Genomic DNA, 9,565 nt, shown 5'->3' with positions numbered 1-9,565 from the left:
GGGACTATCATTATCAACCTTACATCTTTTGGTATTCACACTATGAACATGTGTAGCATTACGCTCGAGATTCATTAAGAATAAACCATTCACCATCGGAGCATGACCATAAAACATATCTCTCATATAAATAGAACAACCATTATTCTCGGATTTAAATGAGTAGCCATCTCGAATTAAACGAGATCCCGATACAATGTTCATGCTCAAAGCTGGCACTAAATAACAATTATTGAGGTTTAAAACTAATCTCGTAGGTAAATGTAGAGGTAGTGTGCCGACGGCGATCACATCGACCTTGGAACCATTCCCGACGCGCATCGTCACCTCGTCCTTCGCCAGTCTCCGCTTATTCCACAGCTCCTGCTTTGAGTTACAAATGTGAGCAACTGCACCGGTATCAAATACCCAGGAGCAACTACGAGTATTGGTAAGGTACACATCAATTACATGTATATCACATATACCTTTTGTTTTGCCGGCCTTCTTGTCCGCTAAGTATTTGGGGCAGTTCCGCTTCCAGTGACCACTTCCCTTGCAATAAAAGCACTCAGTCTCGGGCTTGGGTCCATTCTTTGGCTTCTTCCCGGTAGCTTGCTTACCGGGCGCGGCAACTCCCTTGCCGTCCTTCTTGAAGTTCTTCTTACCCTTGCCTTTCTTGAACTTAGTGGTTTTATTCACCATCAACACTTGATGTTCCTTTTTGACTTCTACCTCTGCTGATTTCAGCATTGCAAATAATTCAGGAATGGTCTTTTCCATCCCCTGCATATTAAAGTTCATCACAAAGCTCTTGTAGCTTGGTGGAAGCGACTGAAGGATTCTGTCAATGACTGCGTCATCCGGGAGATTAACTCCCAGCTGAGTCAAGCGGTTATGTAACCCAGACATTGTGAGTATGTGCTCGCCAACTATTACTTCTACTACTATGGCTAACACGTTTAGCAATAAAGTAAAGTAATTTACATGGCGTATCTCAATGACACGCAGGTCATACAAAAAATAAAGACAACTCCTATGGCTCCTGCCGGTTGTCATACTCGCTGACATGCAAGTCGTGATTCCTATTACAAGAACATGATCTCATACATCACATATATATCATTCATCATTCATCACAACTTTGGCCATATCACATCACAGAACACTTGCTGCAAAAACAAGTTAGACGTCTTCTAATTGTTGTTGCAAGTTTTACGTGGCTGCAATAGGGTTCTAGCAAGAACATTTTCTTACCTACGTCAAAGCCACAACATGATTTGTCAACTTCTATTTACCCTTCATAAGGACCCTTTTCATCGAATCCGCTCCAACTAAAGTGGGAGAGACAGACACCGGCCAGCCACCTTATGCAACTAGTGCATGTTAGTCGGTGGAACCGGTCTCACGTAAGCGTACGTGTAAGGTTGGTCCAGGCCGCTTCATCCCACAATACCGCTGAAGCAAAATAAGACTAGTAGCGGCAAGAAAGTTGACAACATCTACACCCACAACAAATTGTGTTCTACTCGTGCAAAGAGAACTACGCATAGACCTAGCTCATGATGCCACTGTTGGGGAACGTTGCAGAAAACAAAAAATTTCCTACGGTTTCACCAAGATCCATCTATGATTTCATCTAGCAACGAGTGATTGGATGCATCTACATACCTTTGTAGATCGTGAGCGGAAGTGTTCAAAGAATGGGGATGGGGGAGTCGTACTCGACGTGATCCAAATCACCGGAGATCCTAGCGCCGAACGGACGGCACCTCCGCGTTCAACACACGTACGGTCAGCGTGACGTCTCCTTCTTCTTGATCCAGCAAGGGGGAAGGAGAGGTTGAGGAAGATGGCTCCAGCAGCAGCACGACGGCGTGGTGGTGATGGAGCTGCAGTACTCCGGCAGGGCTTCGCCAAGTTCTATGGAGGAGGAGGAGGTGTTGGAGAGGGAGAGGGAGGCACCAAAGGCAAAGGTAAGAGGTCCTCCATCCCCCCCCCACTATATATAGGGGGCCTAGGGGGGGCGGCGGCCCTAGGAGATGCAATCTCCTAGGGGGGCGGCGGCCAAGGGGTGGGGGGCTTGCCCCCCAAGCAAGGGGGCGCCCCCCTTTAGGGTTTCCCCCACCCTAGGCGCATGGGCCCTAGGGGAAGTGGCGCCCCAGCACACTTTGGGCTGGATCCCTTCCCACTTCAGCCCATGGGGCCCTCCGGGATAGGTGGCCCACCCGGTGGACCCCCGGGACCCTTCCGGTGGTCCCGGTACAATACCGGTGACCCCGAAACTTGTCCCGATGGCCGAAATAGCACTTCCTATATATAATTCTTTACCTCCGGACTATTCCGGAACTCCTCGTGATGTCCGGGATCTCATCCGGGACTCCGAACAACATTCGGGTTACTGCATATACATATCCCTACAACCCTAGCGTCACCGAACCTTAAGTGTGTAGACCCTACGGGTTCGGGAGACATGTAGACATGACCGAGATTGCTCTCCGGTCAATAACCAACAGCGGGATCTGGATACCCATGTTGGCTCCCACATGCTCCTCGATGATATCATCGGATGAACCACGATGTCGAGGATTCAAGCAACCCCGTATACAATTCCCTTTGTCAATCGGTATGTTACTTGCCCGAGATTCGATCGTCGGTATCCCAATACCTTGTTCAATCTCGTTACCGGCAAGTCACTTTACTCGTACCATAATGCATGATCCCGTGACCAGACACTTGGTCACTTTGATCTCATAATGATGATGCATTACCGAGTGGGCCCAGTGATACATCTTCGTCATACGGAGTGACAAATCCCAGTCTTGATCCGTGTCAACCCAACAGACACTTTCGGAGATACCCGTAGTATACCTTTATAGTCACCCAGTTACGTTGTGACGTTTGGTACACCCAAAGCACTCCTACGGTATCCGGGAGTTACACGATCTCATGGTCTAAGGAAAGGATACTTGACATTGGAAAAACTCTAGCAAGCGAACTATACGATCTTATGCTATGTTTAGGATTGGGTCTTGTCCATCACATCATTCTCCTAATGATGTGATCTCGTTATCAATGACATCCAATGTCCATAGTCAGGAAACCATGACTATCTGTTGATCAACGAGCTAGTCAACTAGAGGCTCACTAGGGACATGTTGGTGTCTATTACTCACACATGTATTACGATTTCCGGATAACACAATTATAGCATGAATAAAGACAATTATCATGAACAAGGAAATATAATAATAATGCTTTATTATTGCCTCTAGGGCATATTTCCAACAATTCGGACACCAGAAGTGTTCCGGGTGATTTCGGAGAAAACCGGAGAGCCGGAGTGTTACCGGAACCCCCCCCCCGGGAGAAGTAATGGGCCATATGGGCCTTAGTGGAGAGAGAGAGAGGGGCCGCCAGGGTGGGCCGCGCGCCTCCTCCCCCTGGCCCGAATTGGACTAGGAGAGGGGGGGCGGCGCCCCCCTTTCCTTCTCCCGCCCCACTTCCTTCCCCCTCCTAGTAGGAGTCCTACTCCTACTAGGAGGAGGACTCCTCCTTGGCGCGCCTATAGGGCCGGCCGGCCTCCTCCCCTTGCTCCTTTATATACGGGGGCAGGGGGCACCCCTAGACACACAAGTTGATCCACGTGATCGTTTTCTTAGCCGTGTGCGGTGCCCCCTTCCACCATAATCCTCGATAATATTGTAGTGGTCCTTAGGCGAAGCCCTGCGACAGTTGAACATCAAGATCGTCACCACGCCGTCGTGCTGACGGAACTCTTCCCCGACACTTTGTTGGATCGGAGTCCGGGGATCGTTATCGAGATGAACGTGTGCTAGAACTCGGAGGTGCCGTACGTTCGGTGCTTGGATCGGTTGGATCGGGAAGACGTACGACTACTTCCTCTACGTTGTGTCAACACTTCCGTTGCTGGTCTACGAGGGTACGTAGACAACACTCTCCCCTCTCGTTGCTATGCATCACCATAATCTTGTGTGTGCGTAGGAAATTTTTTGAAATTACTACGTTCCCCAACACAACTAAAGTTGGAGAAACTGACACCCGCCAGCCACCTGTGTGCAAAGCACGTCAGTAGAACCAGTCTCGCATAAGCGTACGCGTAATGTCGGTCCGGGCCGCTTCATCCAACAATACCGCCGAACCAAAGTATGACATGCTGGTAAGCAATATTACTTATATCGCCCACAACTCACTTGTGTTCTACTCATGCACAACATCAACGCATAAAACCTAGGCTCTGATACCACTGTTGGGGAACGTAGTAATTTCAAAAAAATTCCTACGCACATGCAAGATCATGGTGATGCATAGCAACCAGAGGGGAGAGTGTTGTCTACGTACCCTTGTAGACCGACAGCGGAAGCGTTATGACAATGCGGTCGATGTAGTCGTACGTCTTCACGGCCCGACCGATCAAGCACCGAAACTACGGCACCTCCGAGTTCTAGCACACGTTCAGCTCGATGATGATCCCTGGACTCGGATCCAGCAAAGTGTCGGGGAAGAGTTCCGTCAGCACGATGGCGTGGTGACGATCTTGATGTTCTACCGTCGCAGGGCTTCGCCTAAGCACCGCTATAATATTATCGAGGATTATGGTGGAGGGGGGCACCGCGCACGGCTAAGAGAACGATCTCCAAGATCAACTTGTGTGTCTAGAGGTGCCCCCCTGCCCCCGTATATAAAGGAGCAAGGGGGGAGGCCGGCCGGCCCTTGGGCGCGCCAAGGAGGAGGAGTCCTCCTCCTAGTAGGAGTAGGACTCCCCTCTTTCCCCCCCCCCTCTTTCCTACTCCTACTAGGAGGGGGAAAGGAAGGGGGAGAGGGAGAAGGAAAGGGGGCGTCGCCCCCCTCTCCTAGTCCAATTCGGACCAGAGGGGGAGGGGGCGCGCGGCCCACCCTGGCCGCCCCTCTCTCTCCACTAGGGCCCATAAGGCCCATTACTTCTCCCGGGGGGTTCCGGTAACCCTCCGGCACTCCGGTTTTCTCCGAAATCACCCAGAACACTTCCGGTGTCCGAATATAGTCGTCCAATATATCAATCTTTATGTCTCGACCATTTCGGGACTCCTCGTCATGTCCGTGATCACATCTGGGACTCCGAACAAACTTCGGTAAATCAAAATATATAAACTCATAATGAAACTGTCATCGTAACGTTAAGCGTGCGGCCCTACAGGTTCGAGAACAATGTAGACATGACCGAGGCATGTCTCCGGTCAATAACCAATAGCGGAACCTGGATGCTCATATTGGCTCCCACATATTCTACGAAGATCTTTATCGGTCAGACCGCATAACAACATACTTTGTTCCCTTTGTCATCGGTATGTTACTTGCCCGAGATTCGATCGTCGGTATCTCAATACCTAGTTCAATCTCGTTACCGGCAAGTCTCTTTACTCGTTTCGTAATAGATCATCTCGCAACTAACTCATTAGTTGCAATGCTTGCAAGGCTTATGTGATGTGCATTACCGAGAGGGCCCAGAGATACCTCTCCGACAATCGGAGTGACAAATCCTAATCTCGAAATACGCCAACCCAACATTTACCTTTGGAGACACCTGTAGAGCTCCTTTATAATAACCCAGTTACGTTGTGACGTTTGGTAGCACACAAAGTGTTCCTCCGGCAAACGGGAGTTGCATAATCTCATAGTCATAGGAACATGTATAAGTCATGAAGAAAGCAATAGCAACATACTAAACGATCGGGTGCTAAGCTAATGGAATGGATCATGTCAATCACATCATTCTCCTAATGATGTGATCCCGTTAATCAAATGACAACACATGTCTATGGTTAGGAAACATAACCATCTTCGATTAACGAGCTAGTCAAGTAGAGGCACACTAGTGACGTTTAGTTTGTCTATGTATTCACACAAGTATTATGTTTCCGGATAATACAATTCTAGCATGAATAATAAACTTTTATCATGATATAAGGAAATAAATAATAACTTTATTATTGCCTCTAGGGCATATTTCCTTCACTTTACCCTATGGCCTTTTGATCTGAGTCATCCTCTTCTCTTCTACGGGGATTAAGAACTAGGCTTCTCATCTTTCTATCAGGTTCACGTGTTACTAATCCATACACTCTTAGGATTGTTGATTTCAAGTCTCAGTTCAGCTCCTACTACTTCCGTGTGTTCATAACTGGCCTCAGAACCCTGATATTGTGATGTTGAGCGGTTATGCCCCCATTTTTGCAGGATGTCTCAAATCTTTTTGAGCATTTACAGTCGTTATGCTGTCCGAGTCATCCCAGGTTTCTAAAGAATCTGATGCATTTGCAAATCCTTCCTCCCATTTCCCGATGTCCTTTTGGGCCAAATTAAGCACACTAAACGGTCTGTTGAGGTACTCTTGCCTTGACATATATGTCGGAGCTAGTATTATGACCCTAGGCATCCTAGAGAACCACCCAGTAATCTAGCAATGCTTTGTATCCCCAGTGTGATGATTCTGGCCATTATTCTTGAAAGCATCCTGTGATGCTATTTAGTTAGTAGGCATTCTACTCCTGGGTTTTTGAGCCCAAAATTCACCCTACTTACTTCATGTTGATAGTGTTTGCTAGTTCCTTTAGGATATTAGTAACCTTTGCGATAGTCCTCGAGGTCCGTGGTATTTCCTTCTTCCAAATACCATGAACTACTCATGGCAGAAGTTCCTTGTTGAACCAAAACATCACAATAAGAGTGCTCTTGATGAGTTCTCCATTTTGCATTTTGGATCTGTCAGTTCTACCTTTCTGCATGGGTTATCCGGAAGAAATGTTGAGCTTTGCTCGACATACTAATCTATGCATCCACAACTCAGAAAGATATATGTTCCTTGAGTTGTTACTCTTCACTTGTATTCTGACCATTGCCTATCAATCGATAGTCTAAAGTATGTGTGCATTCATTCGTCGATGCCTATTATTCTTGTGGTTTGTCAAGCCATTCTATTCTAGAATGACTAGGAGAAACAAACTCCAGTACCTTGTCCATTTTGAGGTTTGAGTCAAATTAGTTGTATTCCGTGGATCAAAATGCCAATCCAGCTTTTGCTCCATTCTACCTTGGAGTGTTACCATCTTTATGTCAAGAATTTCATGAGAATTGCACCACCTCTTATGAATTCTTGACGCAGTGATACTTCTTGCCATCATTATTCATTCCTCGGCCCCGTGTTGTTGTAACCGGAATGCCGACAAGTGAACTGTGATGTGTGAAATCAATACTCCTAGCAACCTCGTTGCTTAGTAGTTAATGGACAATACTCTCACTCTTAGCGTGCTGGTTATTGAATCATCATCCTAAGATTGATCATGCTACCTAGTCCTTATTTCCGGTGCACTCTTGGATCAATGAGTTAGGATTGTGTTAATCCCTCACTCTTTTGATCATATCGTCTTGCCCTGAAAAGCAAGATTGTTCTCGAGCTTAATAACATATCGGTGGTTCGTGATTTTTTGAATATCTTCTCGGAAGTATTACCAGGTTGTTCCCTGACCGCTATGTTGAGTTCGTGATCATGTTGGTTTTTCTCTAAACCATTCATTCTCTAAGAATCTGTGTTGGATACCCTTGAGCTAGTTGGTTAAGCTAAACAACAACTTGGAGAGTTGGAAGATAAAAGCTTGCCTAACTTAGTTCGTTCTATGGGATATCCATGTGTGTGTGTGTTGTCGAAAGATGATATCTTCATCGATTGGTCCTTGTGATCAGTTGTTGAATCTATTGTCTTGTCAAAACTTTGATTTGAGTGTGGGCTATCGTCAAATCAAATCAGAACCAACGATGTTCGTAATGTTGTCTTACTTTTGGTTGTTTCCTCGAGCATACACCATTATATCTCTTGGTCTGACCAATGCTATCATCTTGTTCACATAGTTATGGAACTCCATTTGTATGGGAACCTAGATGAATTGTTGTAGAGACCATCAGCAACAGTTTTAACCCCCTCCATGATTCATGATGAACATATAAGCCAGTGTTGGAAACTTGTCTAAGCATTTTCTTCGTAATCCGTTCATGAAGGATATGTTCGATGAAAGAAGTGACTTCCTCTAACTCATGTGCATTCGAAGCAAGTTGCCGCCGTGAATTCAGGAAAGTTTGTTTTGCTCCCTCTGGAATCATCCCAAGTCAGTCAAGCATGTGCAAAGTATTATGTGGTTTGACAGACTGATCATCTCCATTCCATATGTATTCCCTAGCACACCAAGCCACTGACTGATTTGTTCAAGAAAGAGAAGTTTATGCTTGGGATCTAATCCATGGACTTGCGTAAATACTTCGTTATCCTCAATGATGGTTCCCAACCAGAACTCGGTAGTGTTTCATTGTAAGACTACTATGTGGTCATGCCTGTCTAGGACAGCGTGTTCACATGTGTGTAGCAGAACCAGCTCATGTTTTGGAGCTTGCTACCATAGTTCATCTCCCGAGAATCTTGCAACATCATCTCGTCGATTTGTGTTGCAACCTTTCCTTTTCAGACATGTTGTCTAGAATATCCTGTTACCAACCAAATCTGAATCTCAGGCAGATATGATGGTAGGAACATACATTCCCAACACTTGCATTTTGTTCCCAGCTTGCACCGCCATTGTGCCAATTTCCCATGGGCTTCCCCTCTCATTAATTGATGTTCAGGATCATCTTCAGAAGTGGTCCTACCATGGGTCCCATCTATTTCCGATGACAAGCAAAAATCATCCATTGCGTTGTCTTCAACAAGGTAGTCCACCTCATCCATCCTAGTCCGAGTATGTCATTCTTTGGAACTTCTTCAAATGATCGATTGTGGATTACCCTAGCCTGGTATAGAGAGTTTCAATGATCTCTATATCAAAAGTAATTCTTTCTGTCACTTCAGGGAATAGTTCTACGAGTCACCTCCTCTAAGGTGCCCCGTCATGGAATCATGACAGTTATTTCATCGCTATCTTGAAACCATGCACCATCTTCTTCAGCGTGGAATTTCTGCCTACCCAGTTGAACCCTTGTCATCTACCTTTTTCCATTGCAACTGATGTGTGTTTTATATCTCAACTCAAGAGATGTTCCTATGTATCACCCCATGAGTTGATCTTGAGTGCTCGATCTTCGAGGAGATCGATTCTTGTAGAGCTTCTTTCTGTCGTCAAAGTGTTGGACGAAGATCTCGAAAGCAAAGACATCAAGACCAAAATGATACAATGAATCAATATCTACGGTGAGGGCAGTTGGATCATGAAGATTGTGATAGTTTGAGTCCCCTCTTTCTTTTACCCTACACTTGAATCTCGGGACGAGATTCTTGTTTAGTGGGGGTGAGTTTTCACATCCCTAGCTTCTGGTACTGCCTAGTGTTTGCATCTTGCTTGCATCATGTTTAACTTTCATGAAATTTTGAAATGGGGATGCTCAACCCCTGGCATCAAATAGAATTCAAATAGGTTCAAATAAAATATATTTCAATGAACCCAAAATGCCCTTCGGAAATGTTCATGATTTATGGAAAAAGGTGAAAACCTTAACCAGAGATGATACACATTTTTCCAGGACATTTTTGGTCTTTGAATTAAAT

This window comes from Triticum urartu, chromosome 6A (assembly GCF_056163025.1).
Source record: "Triticum urartu cultivar PI428250 chromosome 6A, HENAU_Tu73, whole genome shotgun sequence".
NCBI classification, from domain to species: Eukaryota; Viridiplantae; Streptophyta; class Magnoliopsida; order Poales; family Poaceae; genus Triticum; species Triticum urartu.
The sequence above is the reverse complement of the archived record's forward strand: the minus strand, read 5'-3'. Positions refer to the sequence as shown.